At 41.1% G+C, this 23,455-nt stretch overlaps 1 non-coding gene across 1 annotated transcript; it reads right to left on the bottom strand.

Moving 5' to 3' along the window:
• Positions 1 to 22,824: 22,824 nt before the first annotated feature.
• Positions 22,825 to 22,892, bottom strand: LOC148013499 (small nucleolar RNA SNORD36). The gene has a single exon (XR_015688977.1). It is a non-coding gene; the product is annotated as a small nucleolar RNA SNORD36 (small nucleolar RNA).
• Positions 22,893 to 23,455: the final 563 nt, after the last annotated feature.

Below are 23,455 nucleotides of genomic sequence, written 5' to 3'. Positions count from 1 at the left end.
AATATGCCATGTCACACTGACATTGGTATATAAGGAGATAAGTTGTAATTTTTCATATCTTTTTGACATATCAATACATTTACAATCTTTCTCTTCCTTCTTGCTCCAAGCTTCCATGGCTTCTTCATCTTTCATGTCTTTCTCTCTCCAATTCTAGTCTTTCTCTCTCCTCGTCACTCTATTTCTCTCTCTTCCTGCAATCTTTCTCTCTCCTCTGCAGTCTTTCTCTCTCCTCTTCTTCTCTCCCTAGTTCTCTCTCTGACAAGTGGTATCAGAGCTTCAGTCTTTGATCCATTATTTTCTTCCATTTTCACTCCTATTTTCCTATTTCAAAACCAATTTCAGACAAAAATGGTACAAGACAGTGACTAGTGGAGTGCTGCAGGACAACTACAGTTAGCAAATGACCACATCTGGAGATATCCAAGGTCAGATATGGCGGATAAGGGCTTAAATGGTTGGACGTCACCAAATTTTATGCAAAAATTGAAGGCCTATTCCTTGACAGTTTATTACAGCAGCAAGTAAATCTCAGATTTCTTCTTCAAAATCATGGGGTTTTCATCTATTCCACTCCTTGAGGTTCTTCCCCAACATTGAAGAGATTGAACCATTTCTTGAAGGCTCAGCAATGATCTATTTGAAGAATCTTGTGCCACTTGACCCCTCGTCATCAACCTAGTGCCTATGGAAGATTGATGGAGCATTCTCAAGGGCATGATGCTTTGGGGATGCAATGTTGTAGTGCCATATTCATGGAATGCTCTCTCCTACTCATTTGAGTGTATCGGTATTGGGTATTGACTCAAGTTGGATAAGAAGTACTCAAAACACTTGGAACAGGGCTTAAACAAGGTGCAGTCCAAACAGGGACAGATTTGGAAAAGTTGCTACATAAATTAGTAGCATCATTCTAATGACAAAGGAACAATTGGAAGTGATACTAGTTATCATAAGCTTCGAGTGGAGCCATCAAACGTCTTATTTGGACACATATTTCTCGAGCTAGAGCCTATTTGGTACCGGCAATTCACTAGCAGTTTACTGTGGACAGTTCTGGAAATTCTTAAACAGAGAGGGGTATTGCTACTCCTAAATTCAAACCAGGATTTCTACTTGATACTAGACATCCTAACCTTCGAGTCAAGCTATCATACACCTTATTTGGATTTCTATTTTTCAAGGAACAGCATATCTCTTCAACTTGACTGCAATGGCAGTAGCTAAGAACAATAGCTCCAGCTCTAGTGAACAACGTTGGCTTCAAATACAGGCTAATATGGACAAACTTGGACAAGGTTGGCTTCAAACACAGGCTAAAATGGACAAACTTGTACAAGATCAGCTTCAAACAAAAGCTAATATTGACAAACTTGTAGTTTCGATTCAACAGTGTATTGCACTTATGGAAAAAACAGCAGGACCTGAATCAAATGCTTATGTTCATGGACAGCATGTATATGCTGATGGTACACACTATGATCCACATGCATCTTATGAATATGAACAGCAAAAATATGCAAATGAATATGAGCAGTATGCAAGTACATCTGGACAGCATGTTAATGCTTATAAATATGATGTACCATATCATAATGCAGAGTATCATTCCATTGAACCTTGGCAGCAGAATGGTTATTATGGTCAACATGCTTATGCTTATGAGCATCCATCTCTTCAGAAAAATAGTTCTTATGGATGTAACAGAAATGGTTATGCTTATCAGTACACTTCTAGCTTTGATCAACAGCAAGCAAGTGATTATGACCAATACAGTGGGATCAATGATCAAAGGCAACATGCTTATGTATATGAGCAGCAAACATCAGTAGAAGCAAATGTATATGCTCAACCAAACTGTTCCTCTGATGTGCAGCAGGGCTATTATCACCATATGCAGTATGAACAGCATGAGCAATATGGTTATGAGTATGGACAGCCATCTGTTGTACATGATGAGCATGGACAGCCATCTGTTGTACATGTTGAGCATGGACAGCCATCTGTTATGCATGAGCAGCAAGATGACTATGAGCAGCATGTCAAAAATATCATAGAGCTGACTAATGGTGATGAACAGGTGTGTAAATTGCTATCTAAAGCTAAACGTGTTAGACACCTTACTAGTGATACAATACGGGAACTGCATGCTGCGGGCTTATGCTATCGTTGTGCTAAGCCACTATCTTGTAATCACCAAGCCACATGTAGGGCAAAGTCTGCCAAAATAATCTTGCTATTTGAATATTATGATGTAAATGATGAAGAACATCTTGTTGAAGATGATGAAGAACATCTTGTTGAAGACCATTCTGGTATGAGTCCACAACAAGAAGTTCAGTTCAAGAAGGCAGATTATGGACAGCGTGTGGACTTGGAGGACCATCATGCAATGGAAACTTTGTTAGTGAGTACTATCATGATGATCATATTTCCAGCAATATTTGATTTCGATCTTATGAAAGTTGATCCTATGCATGGCAAAGATACAACTTTTCCTTTTGATCCGGGAGGTTACAGGCTGATTTTGACCTCCTGTATAGATTAGTACTACTATTGAGTATTAGGTAATCTTTTCCTTTATCCCTTGTAATGCTGTACAGAGTAGTACTCTGTTCTATCCATCTCCTCTTTAGCTTGTTTCTAGGTTTGTTTTTTAGGACAAAAACCTTTTTGGGAAGGGATGGATTGTAAGAAGTTGGAAATAGTTAAAATGTTGATAATATGCCATGTCACACTGACATTGGTATATAAGGAGATAAGTTGTAATTTTTCATATCTTTTTGACATATCAATACATTTACAATCTTTCTCTTCCTTCTTGCTCCAAGCTTCCATGGCTTCTTCATCTTTCCTGTCTTTCTCTCTCCAATTCTAGTCTTTCTCTCTCCTCATCACTCTATTTCTCTCTCTTCCTGCAGTCTTTCTCTCTCCTCTGCAGCCTTTCTCTCTCCCTAGTTCTCTCTCTGACAAAGAAAATGATAGTAGAATTGGCTAGTGGGAAGGAAATTTCCTCAACCAAAATTGTAGGGAAACTTCAATTTGAGTTAGATAGCCATATAACTAAAATAGAATTTTGAATCCTACCACTAGGATACTACGATTGCATTCTAGGAATGGATTGGCTCAAGAAGAACAAATCCTAGATTCTATGTGTTGAAGAGGAAATAATATTTCAAGACTTGGAAGGGGAAACCATAAAGGCATATGGGAAAGCTGGAAGAACTAGAGTCCAACTAGCCAAGGCAAGTTGACTCAGGAAGGGACTGAAGAAAGGTCAACCAATCTACATGATGTGAGGCATGACCTTCTTCTTAATAATGTCTATGCTTAAATATTCAATTTCTCTTTTCTACGCATGGTAGTGGTACATGGTTTTGGAGAGTCAAGTTAGCGTTTTCACTTGATAAACCGTTCGTGTTGATAGTGGCATCTTTTCCCGACCCTTCTCCCGTAGTCGCAGCTTTTTCAGTTGCCTGGGAGACCTTATGCTTTTTTGGGGCCATTGTGGAGTTGGAAGCGACCTTCACTTCCTTTGAAGGACTCCTTGGTATTGGAGTTCCCTATGCCTTGTCTGGCCTTTCGCAGTCTCCTTGTCAATTTGAGGCAGTTGATAGAGAGGTTACAAGGGTCGCAATGGGGGGAGATGGTACTCGAGCCATTTCCCAAGAAAGGGGTTTGTTCTTGAGCCTCTTCTCCCTCTCTCTCTTACTCTCTCCCTCTCTCTCTTACTCTCCTTCACTACCTCTCCCTCTCTTCTCTTTCTCACAAGATGGCAGCAAGGGGAGGGGAAGAGTAGCATATCCGTGGTAGGGAAGGGGGAGATTTACAAAGGAAGAAGGGTAATGTGTAGGGAGGAAAGGAAGAGAGGAATTTTTTTCAGCCCCCTTAGGGAGGGGGTTTTATAAGGGTGAGGTGGCAATAATTGGGGGTGGGAAATGCTACAATAGGGGGTCCTTAACTACACAGGACCCCTAGCTCTCCTGCCGTCATGCAGTCTATTAAGGGGGGATTGGAGGTGGCCTATCCTTATCGCTATGCCACCTCTCCATAAAAAAGTATAGTGGGGGGAGTTGGAGGTGGCACACGTGTGCCCCTCCCCCCCATTGTAAACATCACCTCCCTTCGCCTACCTCAACTCCATAATTAGCCACCTCCCATCTCTTCTTCACCTCAGTTAACTCCTCCCTCATTCACGTCAACTCCCCCTCCCTCCGCCAACCGACGGCATTGATAGGGGGTGATAAAAATTTCAGGCACTCTACCTTCGTGGATCAATGACTTCAAGGATGTCTTCCCAGAAGAATTGACTCAATTGTCTCCAAAGCGTGAGGTTGATCATGAAATAAAGTTGATTCCTGGAGCCGAGCCAGTGTCAAAACGGCCGTACAAAATGTCTATTCATGAAGCTATTAAGCTTAAGGAACAACTAAGACAATTGATAGAGCAAGGATTTATCCGCCCCAGTAATTCACCTTGGGGAGTGCTTATCCTCTTCTAGAAAAAGAAGGATGAAACACTTAGACTCTACATTGACTTTAGAGGACTAAACCAAGTTATGATAAAAAACAAGTACCCTATACCCAGGATAGACAAACTTTTATATTGCTTACACGAAAACAAGGTTTTTTCCAAGATTGATCTACGATCCAACACTTAGACTCTACATTGACTTCAGAGGACTAAACCAGGTTATGATAAAAAACAAGTACCCTATACCCAGGATAGACAAACTTTTATATTGCTTACACAGAGACAAGGTTTTTTCCAAGATTGATCTACGATCCGAATACTATCAAATTCGAATCAAGGAACAAGATATCCCACAGATTGCCTTCAACACTAGTTATGGTCATTATGAATTTTCAGTCATGCCATTCGGATTGACTAATGCCCTAGCTACATTCAATCATCTAATGCAATACATCTTTCGACCATATCTAGATGATTTTGTGCTAGTATACTCCAAATCAATAGAGAAACATGAAGGACACTTAAAGATTGCTCTAGTAACACTTCGTGAAAATCAGCTCTATGCCAAGATGAGTAAATGTGTATTTCTCACTGACAGGATTGAATATCTTGGATACATTGTTTCCGCTAATGGAATCTCTGTAGACCCTACCAAAGTAAAAGATATCCTAGAATGGTCAATACCTAAGACAAAGAAATCTGAGGATTTTTGGGACTGACAGGATGGTATCGAATCTTCATCAAGGATTATTCTCTCATTGCTGCACCCTTTTGAAGAAAAATACAGAAATACTTTGGACCATTGAGCATCAAGGAAGCTTTGATAAGCTTAAAGAAGCTGTAACCACTGCACCTGTATTAAAACTCCCTGACTTCAATCAACCATTTGAAGTGATCACTGATGCAAGTGGACTCGCAACAATCAGTGGGATGCTAGTACAAGAAGGAAGACCAATGGCATATACTTCCAAAAAATTGAAACCCTACGAATCCAACTATGCTACTCATGACCTTGAGTTACTCACAGTAATTCATGCCTTGAAACTATGGAGACACTATCTATTGGGAAGAGAATTCACTTTAGTGATAAATCATAAAAGTCTTAAGTGGATCTTCACCCAAGTTGAACTAAACATGAGACAAAGAATATGAATAGAGATACTGCAAGAATTTGATTTTAAAATAAAATATCATCGAGGGAAGGACAATGTTGTTGCAGATGCATTAAGCCGAAAAGCCTTTCTTAATAGCATTGTAGAAGTTCGAAGCTTAAGAACCGTATCCATACCTAATAACCCTATACTTGAGCTTGTACGCCAAGCTATTTCTCAGGATAAAGAATATGAAGGACTCATGGCTAAGGTACTTCAAGGGGGAAGCTCTAACAAAGAAAGGTCTAAGATTAAGGATTATCGTGCTAGTAATGGTTGCCTATATTACCATGACCGTCTTTGTATCCCAAAAAGACCTGAAGTGAAGGCCAAGATCTTATGGGAAGCCCATGACAGCCCCATTGCAGGACATTTGGGATATGCCAAGACACTCAACATAATTCGTAAGAGCTTTCATTGGCCAGGATTAAAAAGAGATGTATTAAAGTATATAGCTCAGTGCTTAACTTGTCAAAGATTCAAGGGCAGAAAGGATCAAGATGCCTGGAAAGTTACAACCCTTGGACATTCCACAAATGAAATGGGAGTCAATAAGTATAGACTTGTTGTTGGATTACCTACTGGCGCTGGTGGATATGACTCCATCATGGTAGTGGTTGATATATTGACAAAAGTTGCACACTTGATCCCAGTCAAAACAACTTATAAGTCATCTAACATTGCTCGAGTCTTTATCAAAGAGGTATTTAGGTTACATGGATTGCCAAAGAGCAGAGTCAGTGATCAAGACTCCAAGTTCACCTCTAAGTTTTGGACTTGCCTATTGCATGCAATTGGAATGTAGCTATGCTTCAGTACTGCTTATCATCCTCAAACTGATAGCCAAACTGAGAGGGTGAACCAAACCATTGAAGATATTCTAAGGTCTTATTGTGGTAAAGAATCGAAACGGTGGATTGAACATTTACCTTTGGTGGAGTTTGCTTATAGCGCTGCCTTTCAACAAACAATCAAGATGTCACCATTCCAAGCCTTGTATGGGAAAGAATGTTGTATACCTCTAAACTTCTCGGATCCCACTAAGTAGAGGCTTCTAAGGCTATGCTTGAAGAGATGGACGAACACATCAAATTGATCCGACATGGCATCTGAGCTACTCAAGATTGACAAAAATCCTATGTAGATCTTGAAAGATCCATAAGAATATTCAAAGAAGATGACATGGTGTTTCTAAGTGTAAGACCCGAAAAGAGCTCATTATCCTTGGAGAAATACAAAAATCTTAGTCCAAGGTACTGTGGACCATATGAAGTAATCAAAGTAATGGGAAGGCAAGCCTACAGGCTTAAGTTGCCACCCTATCTCAATATTCACAATGTATTTCATGTAAGCCTATTGAAACCTTATGTACTAAACCCCGATCATGTGCTTAATGATGAACAAATAGTCGTGCCTACCCAAGGGATTTTGGAAATGCAACCCGAGAAGATTCTAGATACAAGGGAAAAACCTCTAAGAAGTCAAATTCTAAGAGAATACATAGTACAATGGAAGGATTATCCTGAAGAAGATGCCATGTGGGTCGATGAGGCAACCCTTATGAAAGAATATCCCTAATTTCTCTCGAGATGAGGACATCTCGATTTCTCTAAGGAAGAGGGGAGAATGTAATGTCCCCATTACTTAGTTTATTTTAATAAACAATGTGCGTATACATTCCAAAGAAAATTGATTTATATTGCACATCCACACATGAAAAAAAACTACATAATCTCTATAAGATTTACAGGAAGCATGATTGGTTCACTAGAATAGTCTGAAATCTCTAGTATCATGTTTAGATGACTTAATTTCCACTTTAGATGGATCCAAATATATACCGTGACTTACTTTGAAGGGGGTAATTTGTCCAAGACAAAAGAACCATAAAAATAATGTGATTTAAGAATATCGTAATTTTCATCTATTTTTTATGGATATTTGTAATTCTGCCCACATTGACTTGTCAACCAAATACATTTCGATCATTTTAAGTACCCGAATGTCTATATTTGAAGTTCATACAATGAAGTTATGATCTAAACAAGTTGCAGGGCAAAAATAAACGAAAATCTTTGTCATCGATGATGTCATAAAAAACGCCAAAAAAGCAAGCACCCTCTCTTTATCCCCTCCCCCCTCTCACTACTATATAAACAGGGGTAGAGCATCACGTCAAACACACATACACACAAACAAACAACGACCCATGTAGAAGTCTCTTTACTGTTATTGATGCAACAAAGCTCTGCTATAATCAGCCGAGTCTCTCTTTCTCTCTCTCTCCAACCCTACGCAAAAAGCACTGCCCAAAACCATCAGCTTCTTCCATGGCTCCCAAGAGACGTCGAGATGCTGAGCGAGGTCACGCTCAAAGACCTCCCCAACACAAGGAAGTGGTCATCGCTATTGCTGACAAAACTCAACATGATGCTGAAGCACAAGCAGAAGTTAACCCCGAACCCATTCACACCAAAGAACTAGCCATCCCACAACAAATCAAAGGTTGCAGCTATAAACCGTAGTCACGATGAATGGCCAAACAGAGATAATCAGGTTAGTACCTAAGATAGGGATCACGATTAGTTAGAACTTACTTAGAGTTGTAAAAGCATGTTGATATTATCAAGTACTTTTTAGGAAGGCACACGGAAATTGATGAAGATGATAGATTCTATGCATTGCATTGACAACTGTGTTAAAATGTCTTATGGTTGTGACTGCTTTTGGATTTGTGAATGATGAATTATGGGTCTTATGATTCCGAGCTTGCACAGCTGGGGACGAATTGTGGATTGTGGTGGTTTGGGACATTGGGGTCCCCAACCCAATGCTTCCTTAACTCTATAGAGTGTGAAAAAACTCACCTACGAGTGGGGATCCTACGCTCCCGAGGGAGGTAGGTGTTTTTGATTTTGATCACTTGAGCACGTGAGAGGGCAAAGGGCCGAGTGGTAAGTGCCCCTATTATGTAGGATGGGTCCTGAGGCTCAAGGAAGCTTAGAGGGGCTCTGAGCCTGTAAATTTTCATGTTGACCGCGGATGGAGTACAATCACATACAACCTAATCCCGGCGGATTAGAAGGTCCTATCCTAGGCTGGACGATGTCTTTCTACAGAAAGACAGTTTTTTATCACTCTGCGGAGTGATGGTAAAATAAAGTATCTAATTTTGAAATTGTTTGTTATGTGCTAAAGGTCGAGTTTAACGAGCCCAGTTTAACGAAATAATAAAAGGAAGCTAATTTTATATGTCCAAACAGCATGGTAGTATGCTTTGCTAATTAGAAAACTAAGCAAATCCATCAAGGAAAGTGGGAGGCTTCGATCTTGACGATTGGAAGCCTATGGCTGGGTGGACCCGATAAGTTGGGTAACTTTGGGTAACTTTCCAACACTAGATAGAGCTAATTAAATCGTGACCCTCCCAATACCGATAGGATATAGGTAGGGGGATCAAGTTACACTCTTCCTCGTCTCTTACTCTCTTTGAACCAAGTGCGGTGTTTACCTCACTCCTGCCTTTGATTGATTTCAAAGTGGTGCTTCTTAGGTGGGCGTTACATTGCTGTTAGGGGTGACTTGTCTACAATTCCCTATGAAGTGGAACTGAGATTCCCATGTTCAACTAAGTCCAATGTTTCCCATGGGGAGACGGGATGGTGATGTGCATGGATATGAATTTCAATCGACTACTAGAGAACTCCTCCAAGTCTATTGGAGGAGGCACCTCACATAAAGAAAGAAAGAAATAATGAGAAATAATGAGAGAGAAAGAGAGAGGAGGGGGAGGGAGGGAGGAAGAGAGAGTGCATGCATATGGAACAATTGAGAGAGAGAACCCAAGAAAGAGGGAGAGTGTAGTTGTAGAATTGTGTAAGACAACAGCTATAATTGCCAACATCTATTAATGGAGGAAAAACAATTTGTGAATGTCTAAATTATCAAAATTATTGTTAAATTAATCTTGGTCTTTTCTTTGAGGGTATAAATACTTTCAATGATCCACTTTTAAGTGCCAAAAAGTAATGTCTTGGACATCACTTTCCTAGCCACCTATACATGCTTTCACCCAACTTACTCACTCACTCTATGTCAGACACATGGAGGATGGAATGATGGTTATTGTTATTTATGTTGATGATCTTATCATAATAGGTAGATTTTAAAGAGAGATTGTGAGATATATGACCTTTCTTGTTGCAATAATGACATGTCACATTAGCATTTCTCTCACAAGACTCGTTACACGACTTACCACATGACTTAGGCCTAGACTTCTGCAAGTCTTTGCCATGGTCATTCTTTCCATTACCATCTTTGCCTCTAATAGTCAAAGCATGCCACACACAAGAGGCATCCAAGTTCTTTCGATTGATCTCTTCCTACAGAAGAGCACCCTCTACATCAAGCAAGTTCAAAAAGTAGCAAGAGTACATAAGGCAGTGTGGAATACATCCCATGACTCACTCAGAGTCCCAAGAAAAAACAATGGAGTAACCTCATCATTAAAGGCAATGCCCTGCGAATTCAAGTTCTTGATAATAGCATGGAACTAGCTCAAATGAGCAGACATTGTCATATTCTCCTTCATGCATAGGTCCATAAGCTGCTTCAGTCAATACATCTTACTTATCGGAATTTTCTTGTCATAGAGGTTCTTGATCTTATCCCAAAGCTACCAAGCACTCTGTGCTTCCTCAACCACATTGTAATGCACTTGTTTAGTAAGAGACAAGATGAGGGTGGACTTGCATAACTCATCAAGCTGATTCCATTCATCATCAGCCATAGTTTAGGCTACTCCCCATGCATCCTTAGTGGTTTGATCTGATATTTCTACACCAATACCTGCCAAAATTGGCTCTTCTAGTAGGCATAATTTGTACCATCAAGCTTAGTGATGTTGAAGATAGCACTATCAGTAGAAGAAGATGCCATATTACAGTCCAAAATGGTGTAGACAATTCAAAATTGCTTGTTGTTTTCTGATGTAAATAGCCAAAATACCTCCAAAACCAAGGCAAAATAACCATGAACTAATAGCTAATGATGCTATCTACCAAGTACCATCAAAAGTGCATAAAATTAGGATGATTTAGCATGAAAATTCCACGTCAGTCCATGCATAATTGCTTGCTATAATAAATTACAGCCAGGTACAATGAGAGCAAATTGTAGGCAAAATGAGTACACCAAGTCAACCACTGACTGTCAAAGCATAACTGGCATCAAGCAGGCATAAATCAGCAAGTGATAGTCATACGAACATCGACCAAACACCCAAGCATGTCAAATGAATCCATCAGTAAGCTAGCATACCCCCTGTGTAATAGGGTAAAGTGTACACAACACTAGCAAGACCTGACACAAAGAAGTGTGTGCTCAGGGACTGCAAAGCCCAAATCATCCCAACTACATCTGTGAGGACCACGCCATATCAACCATGCAACATCCAAGTGAAGATCCCAGTCTCAAGTATTTGAATGCTCAAGTAGCATAAACTGCCTGCTCAATGTTTGTTAAGAATATCAAGATGCTCCCACTAGCACAAAATCCGTAAATATCAAGCAAATAAGCAAAGAAGCTCAACAAGGGCATATGATAGCACTAGTGCCAGAAGATCCAAGATCAAGCATTAATAAGACCTCATGAGCACATAGGCCGTGTAGCATCTGTACATAGCATCCATAGACATCAAGTACAATCAAATTGTAACTCTGGCAACTTGAGAAATGGCCAAAGTAAGCTCCAGGCAATCAAATGTCAAGCCAAAGCAAGGCTCAGTAGCATCCAACTCCAAACAATGTAACGGGTATATAGTAGTGCATAGGCCAAGCATGTCAAGACCGGTCAGACATAAGCAAAGTACATGCCATAAGTATAGCAGAGGTGAAGATCCAAATGCTATGCGAAATGAGATCAAGCTCAACCAATGATTCAAGAGCAAATCCAAGCTCTATGTCGATCCTCGAGAGTCACTACATCAATGTATACATCCAAGACATAACCCGAATCCAACATGCATATTCAAACATAAGAAAATAAGCTTCAGCCCTAAATATTTCAATAGCAAATAAACATCCAAAACTGAGCAAACTGTGGCTCAATCCAAGCTCAAAACCATAGACAAACCATAGGCATACTTTCCCATATGTATAGGCACCAATTGGGCATAATCGGGCGGCATCAAATGACTATGTAACATGAGCATAAAGTGTAATGACAGAGGGCTGCCCTATTTTGGGCTACTGATAGACTATGTAAAAGAGTCAATGACTGAGTAAGTTCAGCCCCAAAATCATCTCACATCATAGGCATGCAATCCCCTAGCATTCGGGGCGCATTTGGGACCGAGCAACCAATGTCAATGCCAACCAAGCATAAAAACAAAGTGCTGATGTAACATTGTTTATGGCTACTTATGGGCTCTAGAAAAAAGTCCTTGACTTAGGTAAATTAGTCCACAAATCAATGCCAATGATAACCACCAATGTCGAGCATCAAGGGGGTGTTCCCAAGTGCCAAATGAAGTGTTTTCAAGCTGTCAATGAGTGCCAAGGGAGGGCTGAAGTAAAAAACAAATTTTTTTGCAAGTTTTCAAGCTAGCCCAAACTTATATGAGGCTTGTGAAAGGGTTGGGAAAGATCAAGGCAAGGTTGGGGAAGTATCCCTCTTGAAGGGCAAAGTCACCGGTAGAGAGTAGGCATCACAAGAAGCAAGAGGACATGGCTATCTTGCTTCACAAAACCTGTGGACTAAAGTAAAATAACAAAAGAGAGCTCAATACCTCTAAAGGAATGCCTTGAGGGTGCCCAAGTGGGCTGGCTAGGTGCTCGGGAAGTCGGGGAGTGACGGGAGCTCAAGAGAGTAGGCTATGGCTACTGGGAAGGAAACCCAATGAGTGTAGGTAATCAATAGGAAGCTAAAGATGCCACGAATCAAGCTTGAGTAGTCATGAATCCATGCTCTGATATGAGTTGAAAGGTGAGAAGGATCGAAGCTTGCTTGGAAGAGCTATGGCAGGAGAGCAAGAGCAAGAAAGAGAGAGAGAGACCAAATGGGAACTCCAACAATCACAATGTGTGACTAGGCCTTCCTTTATTCAAACTATCACTAAAAGAATAAAGAATAAAGTGACAGTGATGGGCATCTGCCACTTGCAGTGTGCAGTGGCGGGTATTGTCAGTGTAGTAATACACAAATGGCTAGGCAAAGGCACCTTTACGCCCAACATAAACTTCTTCACACTTTGCTCTATTTTATTCTCAACAAGTTTTAGCCATTATTTAAACTTACCAAAAGCTTGAGATTTATCATGAAGGAAGTACACCCACATCTTCCTACTGTAGTTGTTGATGATCAACATAAAATAAGAAAATCCTCCCAAGGCTTTTATAGGTATTTTATTGCACAAGTCAGCATCATGCACCACCTCTAGGAGAGCCTTTGCTCTATTCTTGCTTTCTTGTGGAATGCCTTTCTCTATTGCTTTCCCATCATACAAGCTTCACATGGTTCCTTCATTTTAGCTATTGCAAGGTAGGTGAGCAACCGTACCTTGCTTATGCATCTCCTTTAACACTACAAAACCAACATGACCAAATCTCTCATGCCAAAGTTTACTTGTGTCCACACTAGCAGTGGCTATAAGAGCATTTAGCCCATACATGTTGTTCATTCTTTCTCCTTTTCCAACAACTTTGCCAGCATTGTCGATATTTTTTGCATGTGTCTTAGTGAACCTCATCTCATGGCCAAGATCAATGATAAAAGCAACCGATAGCATATTTCTCTTAATCTCTAAAATATACAACACATTTGAAAGATTCTTGAATTAACCATTTGCAATAATAAAGAAAATAGTACTTATGCCATACCATTTTGCATCATTCCCAACCATCAGAGTGATGAATTCTTACAGAGACTTCATAGAACTATATAGACCTTTCTTGTTTTACCACTATCCAATATCCATGAGTCAATGTTAGATATTTCTTATGTCGAGGAATGCACTTCCTCAATGGTCACCATGAATAACTCCAACTCTACTTGAGTCGTATTAACTATCTCCTTCCTTTTAGTCTTCACAGTGCTACTCTTTTGATTTGCCTTCTTGACACAACAATCTAAAATTGCATGTCCTTTCTTCTTGCAATAGAAGCACTCTCCTTGAAGCTTTTTCTTACCACCCTTCTTCTTTTTGTCACCATTGGTAGAGGAACCACCTTTGCCTTTCACATTAGTGGAGAATGTAGCATCTCCACTGCTACTATCTTCTTGGCCTTTAAGCCGCAACTCCTCCTCCATTAGTAGTGTATAAAATTTCTTAAATGTCAAAGCTTGGGATCTCATTTAAGTGTTTAGGGCAATTACCAATCCATCAAACATTGGTGGATAAATCTAAAGACACCTTTGAGCTAGATCCTAACTAGTCGTTTGTATCCTAGTGCTGACCATTCAGCCACATAGATTCTTGATCTGAGTGATGAATGCTTCAGTTGTCTCTCCTTCAACAACTTCTACGCTACTAGTTGATTCTCCAAGTTCTGAATCCTTATCTGATTTTGTGTTTGATACTGACTCCTCAGTACGTTCCAAGCCCTCTAGTGCCTTGGTTGTATGCTGAAGCAAGGTCAAATCATGTTCAAAACAACTTGTAACTAAGGCACACAATGCATTTGTGTTTCTTTATTTCCAAGCTCATAGAAGATCTGCATTTGGAGGAGTCATAACACTCAAATTTGATGGATCATGAATGGATTATTGTTGTGGGTCACTCCCCAGCACCATCTCCAAAAGCTCACAAGAATCAAGGATAGTTGTGATTTTAAACTTCCACAAAGTACAGTTTGTACCATCTAACTTGCCTTCACTGAAGGTTGGTGGACAAATTCTCAATGCTTGAATTGCTAGTATAGCAGCACCACCACTTGATACACTAGTACCGCTACTTGATGCAGTAGATGACATTTCTCCTCTTCACTATGAAAGCCCTTGCCTCCACATACTCTTCACTCTCAAAGCCCCCTAAGCTATAATACCATGTAGAAATTACACGCCACAGCAGACAAAATCTGAGCAAGGAGTAGAGAATACACAACAAATATGAGAAGAACAAAGGCTACTTTAATTTCAAATGAAGTGATGCAAAGATAGCTTTGTCCATCCATGCTCTTCCATAGTGAAGCTTAGATGGCAATCCAAAGAGATGATACACAAATAGCTTAAGGATAGCTGGAAGAACTCTGACTAGGTAAAAGATAGATTGACGATAGCTTTAGATGGGTCATTTCTTCTATAGCCCAAAAAGGTAGTCTGGTTAACATGTTTGCGACTGTATTATGTAACCTTCCCTAGTCAGCTATTCCCTTTACTATCAAGCTCGGAATGTTGCCTCCGAACCCATGTTGGGGGAGCCACTAGTCCCCCCTAAGACCCCCTAGCTATGGGCCACTTTTGCAGCCCTCAAACCCCAAAATAAGGTCCCTAATAACTCTTACACCCCGCAACTCTATACATTGTGCCTCCAATTGCTACCAACATAACTACTCTATCTAAACCAAAGGCTAGATCCACAAAGGTCACTTTTTTTATATCCGATCACATAGACCTCATTTGACATATAAATTAGAACCCACCCAATGTCTGTTCTCACATATGGATTCTCCTCATAATGGGGGCCTTACAAGTTAGAGAACAATGGATCATTGGTGGCACCTTACGAGAGTGGGACATTGAGCCTATCTAACATATACAAGTATGTTACTATTGGTAATAAAATCAATTCTAAATTACCAATTAAAAGAAGCCAGCACCTCTAAGAACTAGTCATTAGAATGTTTTATTTGTAAACTAACACAATATAAAAAGTAAGAAGGAACCACTAAAAATTATATCAATACCACTATACTAAGTGGTTTGGCACCACAAGAAAGTGATGTGGCAACATTAAAAGTATCATAGTACTTTTGAAAGTAATGTTGACAATACAAAGATATGGGAAACATTTCCAAAATGTCGAGAAAACAATGGTCTATGAGCACTTAAAACTCGTGGAGCACATAAGAGTTAGCATATTTTAGTGCTGAATACCAATTTGCAATGTTTACCAGCTAGTTAAATTGCATATTATCCACTTCACGATGCCGGTCAAATGTTGAGTGTCAACAAAGAGTGCATATTTTAGATTTGAAGTGGTGATTTAACTATATGAAAGTATTCACCAATCAATGGGAAGTGGATCATCATAATAATATGACTGAGCAATTACAAGTAGTGGCCACCCACTTCTTAGTGAAAAGCAAGGACTTTTGAGTTGTTGCCACCATTTGAAGTGGTGAGAAACCAAACTATAGTCATAGGTGAATGATCACACTAAAAAATATTGTGACTTGCCACTTACAAGTGGTGAAAACCCACTCTTAAGTGAAAAGAAACCACTTACAAGTGATACCAGTCATCATAAGTTAAAACAAATCACTTACGAGTGGTTTGCCACCACTTGGACTTGGCGATCATTACTTGAAAATGTTAATGTACAACTTTTATCTTGTAAGTTACCCACTATGATTGCTTGTCAATTGTGGCACAAAAAGAGAAAGTGGTGGCCACAAACAAAGGATCTACCTCCATAAACAAATGGTGGGCATAAATATGATCTGCAACAAGCACATGAGTTTAGCCAATTAATATTTTTAGGCAACTTACTATTGGTTAGTCATGAAAAAACTTTTATCAATGGTAGCATAACTCTTGGAAGTGATATGCACCACCTTGAAGTGGTCGAAGTGGTAGAGGACCACTTGAAAGGTGGCAAGCCACTTGGCAATTGTGGTGCACTACATGCTAGTGGTAGGATGCCAATAGTTAGTAGTTGTATGGAATCACTTTCAAATGATGATGCATGGTGGATAAATGTAAAGATACTTTCATGATGGGTATAAAGCTTTTAGAGCAAAATGTAAAGTTGAGTGCTAATGTTGGGGATGAGACAGAAGACCCTACTATCTTCTTGGAGTTTGATCTATATGACTATCACAAGGCTATGCTTGAGCTATGCTATTGGAATTGTGAGAGTTTATGTAGGTACCTAGGAAACCTCATTTGGATGCAGTCAGATGCATATTGATGTATGTGATGTCCACCTTGCATTATGGACATAAAAAAAGCACTTCACGACCTTTGGGCTAAGAAGTATAAATTTGTGAAGGATCAGTTGGTGTTGTACTACGATGCTCGTCATGAGCTATTTCCCGGTAAACTAGAACCCAAATAGAATGGGTTGTATACAATTTTCCATATAGGAAAGTATGGCTCTACAACCCTTTTAGCAGATTTATAGGGGGGATAGACTTTAAAAATAGAGTTAACTTTACTAAGCTGAAGCCTTACTACGTGTAAGGGCTGATGTTGGGACTTGATGCCTGTGCAGGTCCTTCATGATTCAACTTTAACTTGCAATAGGTACCAAGACAATCAGATGGGAAGAATCATTTCTGATCTCTTGAGCATCCATATTTAGAGTAGCATTACCACCAAGGTCGAGTAATCTCGTGGAGTAAAGGTTATCAGGTTATTGAATGACAAGATGGATCTTTCACGTGGGATATTAAGGTTTACTGCCACCATTATCAAAGGATTCTTATGAGTATTCCTATCGAGTTCAGCAAGGAAGGAGGGATGGTACCTGTAATACATCCTCTCTCTCAACTCAACTTTGATTTTTATAAGTACGAGTGAGTTGATCAGTACGGCATGGCCTATCAATGAAGAATATAGGTTTATACTTTGTATTTTGATGGAGCTTTTAGAGGGCCCACTAAACATATGGGTGTTGGTGCGATCATTAAAAAGATCCTTGATAACGTCAGGTTGTTATGAAAATGGGAGTATATTTAGGACACTCTTTTAGTAATAATATGGCAAAATACAAAGCCTTGATTATTGGGCTCGATGTAGCCCAATGTGGTGGTATCCACCGGTCATTGGTGAAAGGTGACTCATTGTAAGTGATCAACCAGTTGAATAGGACCTATAGTGTGCAAGATCCCATCCTACAAATGTACCATTGTTACTGTGTTTCCCGCAGCACAGAGGAGCGGAAAATGGAAAAAAAAAAGAGAAATAGCAAAAAGGCGCAAAATAAAAGTAAAAAAAGGCGCCATGACCGGTAACTAGTCCCTGAAAAATTTAAATGTTCGGGTACGACCCTGAGAAAGCCTCGGTGTCGGCCCGAGACAACAAAAGAGAAAAAGGGCGCACCATTAAAATGTGGGAGCACTCCCGAATCTTTGTAAAAGAGTGCCAGGCTCGCTCCTGTGCAAAGTGTATGCATTGGTTGGGAATAGGATAAATTAGAATGGTGGGAAATGGGAAAAAGGGCCTAGGCTACGGCCGGCCATATAAAAGAGGGAAAAGGGGATGACCACCCACAAAGGAATTAGGGCTTTGTATATAAAGTTGAAAAGTGAATGAGAAGCTCATTCTTTGGTGTGTGGCAAAAAGAATCTTCTTCTTCCTCTCTTCTTCTCTCCTTCTTGCTTGTGTGTGCTCTTGAGAGAGGGAGTGTGAGAGTGTGAGGGAGTGAGTGTGTGTGGGAGTGAGGGATCAAGAGGGTGAAGCTCTTCACCATCTCCTCTTCTCTTCTTCTCTTCTCTTCTCTTCTCTTGCGCGCGCGGCTATGGAGGATGGAGCTTGGAGATGGAGGAGGCATTAGGATGCTTGAGCTAGCATCAAGAATCGTGGAGCTACCGGAGTGCAAGAGAGAGGAGGGTACTCGATCGAGCATCAAGGTAATCTCACTACACTGGTAGGATCGACGGCGCATCGGCTAGGTGAGAGATAGCCATTAGAGTTCGCTTGGAACACTTGAAACAATAAGCGGTCCATGGGTCTTGGCAGTTGAGCGAGAGCTCCCACATTTTGGTTCCTTTGCCGGGACCAACGGATTCAAGCTTGAGCATTTGCGCGCCTCATATCGAGCATCGAAGTAGGGTATTCATCCCCGAAACGAAGCTTGAGATAGGTAGGAAGTTGGGTGTTTTTTATCTTCAAAACAGGTAAGTATTTTGGGATATTCTGGTTGTTTGATTATTGGAAAACATGGAAAAATTAGTTCATTATTTTGCTTTTGATTTGTGTTGTGTTAAGAGTAGGTTAACAGTAGAAAATCACACTCAAGAGGCATAGGGTTTGCTGCTGTAAAACAGGGAGAAGATCGGGGAAAATAGGGGGAAAATGGAGGAAATGCGCATTTGAATGTGTAGGAATCGCTAGGAGAGTGATCTGTAGCATCCGGGGAATGACCAGCAGGGTTATAAGTTCTGGAAGGGCAAGGGAATCCTCATTTGCAACTAGCTAAGAGTGAGAGAGAGAGAGAGAGAGAGAGAGCTTGGTGACCGTTCGATCGATCAGGGCAAGGAGTGACGTTGCTATCGGCGATCCCTAGATATATAGATCTCTCCCCCATCACTCCAACATCATTCCTGGTGAATTTTGTAGTCTATCGTCATTGATCTCTTGAGATTTTGGATGAAATTGTGCTCAAAAGTGCGTCAGGCCGGCGAAATTGGACACCCGATTCAGGGTCCAATTCTCAGAATCGGACGCTCGTCCAACCGTCCGATCAAACCAACCCGTCCGACTCGGACACTCAGACACTTGGACTCGGATGCTCGGACACTCGGACCAACCTTGTCCGATCGGACTACTTGTCCGATTGTCCGATCGAGGAAATTGGACTCATGAATTAGGACACGTTAGCAATCGGACTACACGCCTGGTCCGATCGGACCACTTGTCCGAATTTCGAAAATCGGTTACCTAACCCCCGTCCAATTCTGAGACTCGGATGGCTCAAACTCGGACCCACCTGGTCTGATTCCTAGAATCGGACCACTGGTAAATCGGACATCCGATTCCCAGAGTCGAACACACCTTGAAAAAAAAAAGGGGGAAAACATCAAAACTTGACCCCCACGAGCGACTGGAAGCGCAACCCGCTCCATGACAACATGGCGAATGCCTTGTAGGCAGCTCCCGATGTAGGAGTCAAGACCAAGGGACAGGGGGACAATGCTGGAGCACTCCCCAGCGACCTAACGTGTTGAGAACGGAAATCCAATGGGAGGACCTATGATCGACCCCTCCTAGTGAATGGTAAGAAGCAACGCAGACCCTAGAACCTACTAGAACGGCCAGGACTTGAGCAACAGAGCCTATCAGGCCTGAAATGAGCGAGAGTGAGTAAGATGCCGATGAATTTCTTGCGGCACTCACATTGAATTTTCACACTTGAAGTACACTTAAGAAAACTGAAAGCTTGATTGGGCACGAGTGCATGAGAAACGACACACTCACCGAGTGACCATAAATTGAGGTTTGTATTCAATAAACAAAGGAACTCACTCAGATAAATCACTCAAGGAACCCACCAATAGGAGAGGACCCAAGACATAGACAAACAATTGAAGCGCAGGGTAGGACCAAGCAAGGAGCGCCAACGACGAGGATCTGTCAAGACTATTTATTCAACATGATCAACAACGCAGCGGGGTGCAAGAATTCGACCATGACGGAAGAAATCTCAAACCATCGGTCTAATGAGGAGCTCGATTTGAGTTTATTCCTAGATGCTATACAGCTGATGGTGAGCAGTTATGACACGCACGCTCGGTGCGAGCATCGCGACAGGACAGCAGACGCAATCATTGCAGACCTAGAGGAGGAGAGAAGGCTAGCCCGCAAGGCATTGCAGGGCATAGCTGATTATAATAGGGATCAACTAGCTAGGAGCCAAAGGCAAAGCATGGAGCTGCATGAGGTGCAGCAAGTGCTGAACTTGGCTGGCCAAAACCGAACAGACCATGAGAGAGCGCTAAAAGGAGACCTGACATTGAGCAAGCTTCTCATGAAACGGTTCCTCGATAACACCGCAGTAGAGTAGAGTGCCACCGCACTAGCGATGTCTCTGCTTGCAGGATTAGGGGCAAACCAGGGCTCAAAGAGCCAAGCCAAAATACTGATTGTTGCCAAGCAACTCGATAAGTACCAACCGCATGACGATCCATACAGCTTTGTTGAGCAGTTTGAGCAAGTCTGAGAAGCCAACAGCCTCAACAACCAGCTCAACGTTCGCAAGCATTCAAGCTTTGCTTAGGCAACAAGGGTAGGACGTGGTATACAAGCCTGGATGCCGTGGAACGAGCCAACTTCAATAATCTCAAGGATCTCTTCGTCAAGAGGTTCGTCGAGCCCGGATACTCCGATAACCTGCTAGTACGCTTGATGAAGGAGGACATCCGCGACTATGTGACCCATGTGAGAAGTCTCTTTAAGAGAATCCTTCTAGGTGAGCGACCGACTAACATAGCAGTTTTAACTGTATTCATCAGCGGAATTCGAGACGAGGAGTTATATAAGGCATTGGCAGGCAACTCAAGCTTGCAGCGGGACATGGTGGCTAGAGTTTTTGAGGAAGCCATCAGAGTCGATGACCAGCTGAAAGAGCGGAGCTCTAGGAGCTCAAATCTAGAAGAGACCAATCCGCAAAGCTCAGAGAGAACGTTAGCCTCTAGTGAGCGGTCAATCCCATCATCCCAAGATAAGGGGAAGGCCACCGAGACAGACCAAGGCTTGGCTGAGGTCAAGATGGAATTAGCCCAGATACAAGACATATTGAGACGACCAACGCGCCCGCACATCCAATACGTGTCCTATGGTGGAAACCACTTGTCGGCCGAGTGTCAAGACCCTAGGTCAAGAACTTGCGCTAATTGCAGTAGGTTCGGCCACGATATCACACATTGCAGACTACCAAGAAGACTTCCATACTCGCAACCTTACGGCCAGCCTTATCTAGCTAACAGGCGCAGCCATTCTTCGGAAGGGGAGCCCCATTGGCTCTACCCGCGCCTAACGATATGAAACTGGAGCCCCAAGAGGAACACCAAGGAAAAGGGAATTCTCTTGCAAGAAAATCTATCTTGTAACATCAACAAGCTTGTTTATCATGTTTCATATGATCACAATGAAGAAAAGAACACCAGGCACAACAAATCTTCATGCAACATCATGTAGATCTCCCACGGATTTGATAGAATCAACCATATTCTTCAATATCTTCACAAAATCCATCAATAGAACAAAGAAAGCAAAGGAATACACCATCTTTGAATGGAAATACATCACATAGTATTCATCTTCAATATCTTCATAGTCTTCTCTCTCAATCTCTCATATACAATCACTCTGTTTTAGTAGAATTGGCTATCTCTCTCTCTCTCTCTCTCTCTCTCTCTCTCTCTCTCTCTCTCTCTCTCTCTCTCTCTCTCTCTCTCTCTCTCTCTCTCTCTCTCTCTCTCTCTCTCTCTCTCTCTCTCTCTCTCTCTCTCTCTCCATCAATAATACATCATATCCTCACTACAATCTCTCAACAATCACACTCAATAATCCTTCTTAGGTCGTGGATACCCCTCCCAAGAGGTATGTCTGATATGAAGAGTCACCAGAGCCACTACAGTGTCCTTTCATAGCTCACTATTGTCACTTTACTCTAGTCTTCACTTGAGTCTTCAGCAACTACTTCTTCCACTTCTTTGAGCTCTTTTGCACTTGTATTCACCTCTTTCCAAGGCTAGAAAACTTTTCCAAGCTACACTCTCATCCATCAGAACACATACAGAAGCATACAGAACAGTCACAGAACAGTACCAGAACAGTTACAGTACAGAACAGAACAGAACAAAGACAGAGACAAAAGCTCTACAGAAGACCTACAGAGGGTTACAGAAGGTCATCAAAACCACATAACTCACTCTCAAACCATTCCAAACTCTCACAAACCATTCAATAAGCTTTCACAATATCTCAATCTTCATCAATCAATACTCCATCCCTCCTTACAGAAGATAATCGGAACAAACCAGACCAAAACAGAACAAAATAGAAGGTATACAGAACCAATCAGAACCTATCAGAACATCACATAACCACTAATAAACATCATGAACTTCCAAAACACAATCAATATCATCCAAAACACTCTCAAACCACTTCCAAACCAATCAATCATCTCATAAAATCAACCATTCAGCTCTCAAAAACAACAAAAATCAGCCACAAAACAAGTCCTTTCAACACTCAACATATCCCCACACTTAATAAGGAAGCGTCCTCGCGAACCAGGAAAAAGGGAATACAAGTTCAGGGAAAAGCTCAACTTTAAGCTTCAATATCTCTTCAAAAAGAATCCATCCATCACGACCCCAACTTATAACCTGTATCTGATATAAAAATACAAAGAAAGGAAAACCCGTTATACATTAACACTTCTTATCAAACTAAAAATCACAACAAATTTGTAAAGGATATAAGAGTTTTCTTCTTCTTCATCAGCATCAGCTTCAACTCTGCAACCACGACCCCAGCACCACAATTCTCCAAAATGTAGCTCGCACACGAAATCCAATAGGAAACCACCACGTTCGTTTTACATAAATGAACTCACAACACAAACACTAATACAACACAACCATCTGAATGACTCCTCCAAAAAGAGAGATTTTCATTAAAAAGCATCCACCATACATTGGAAAGGTATCAATGAAGATGATCCCTCTTGAAAGATTGATGTTGTCGGAAACGATCCATAGACAAGGATTCATCTACAAAGTTTTTAGGAGGATTTTGAAAAAACTGGAGACAGCACATCCTTTCCAACAGGATCAGGTATCTGTTAGGCAAACAAAGGGCATGAAAATACAATATATCCAGCTGTTGGGAATCAATGCTCACATTGACATTCATGCACAACTTTGGAATAGGCTTGG

Source organism: Lygodium microphyllum, chromosome 26 (genome assembly GCF_053477565.2).
Source record: "Lygodium microphyllum isolate KBCC chromosome 26, Lygodium_microphyllum_v1.1.10, whole genome shotgun sequence".
NCBI lineage: Eukaryota > Viridiplantae > Streptophyta > Polypodiopsida > Schizaeales > Lygodiaceae > Lygodium > Lygodium microphyllum.
This window is presented reverse-complemented; position numbering and strand designations above follow the sequence as displayed.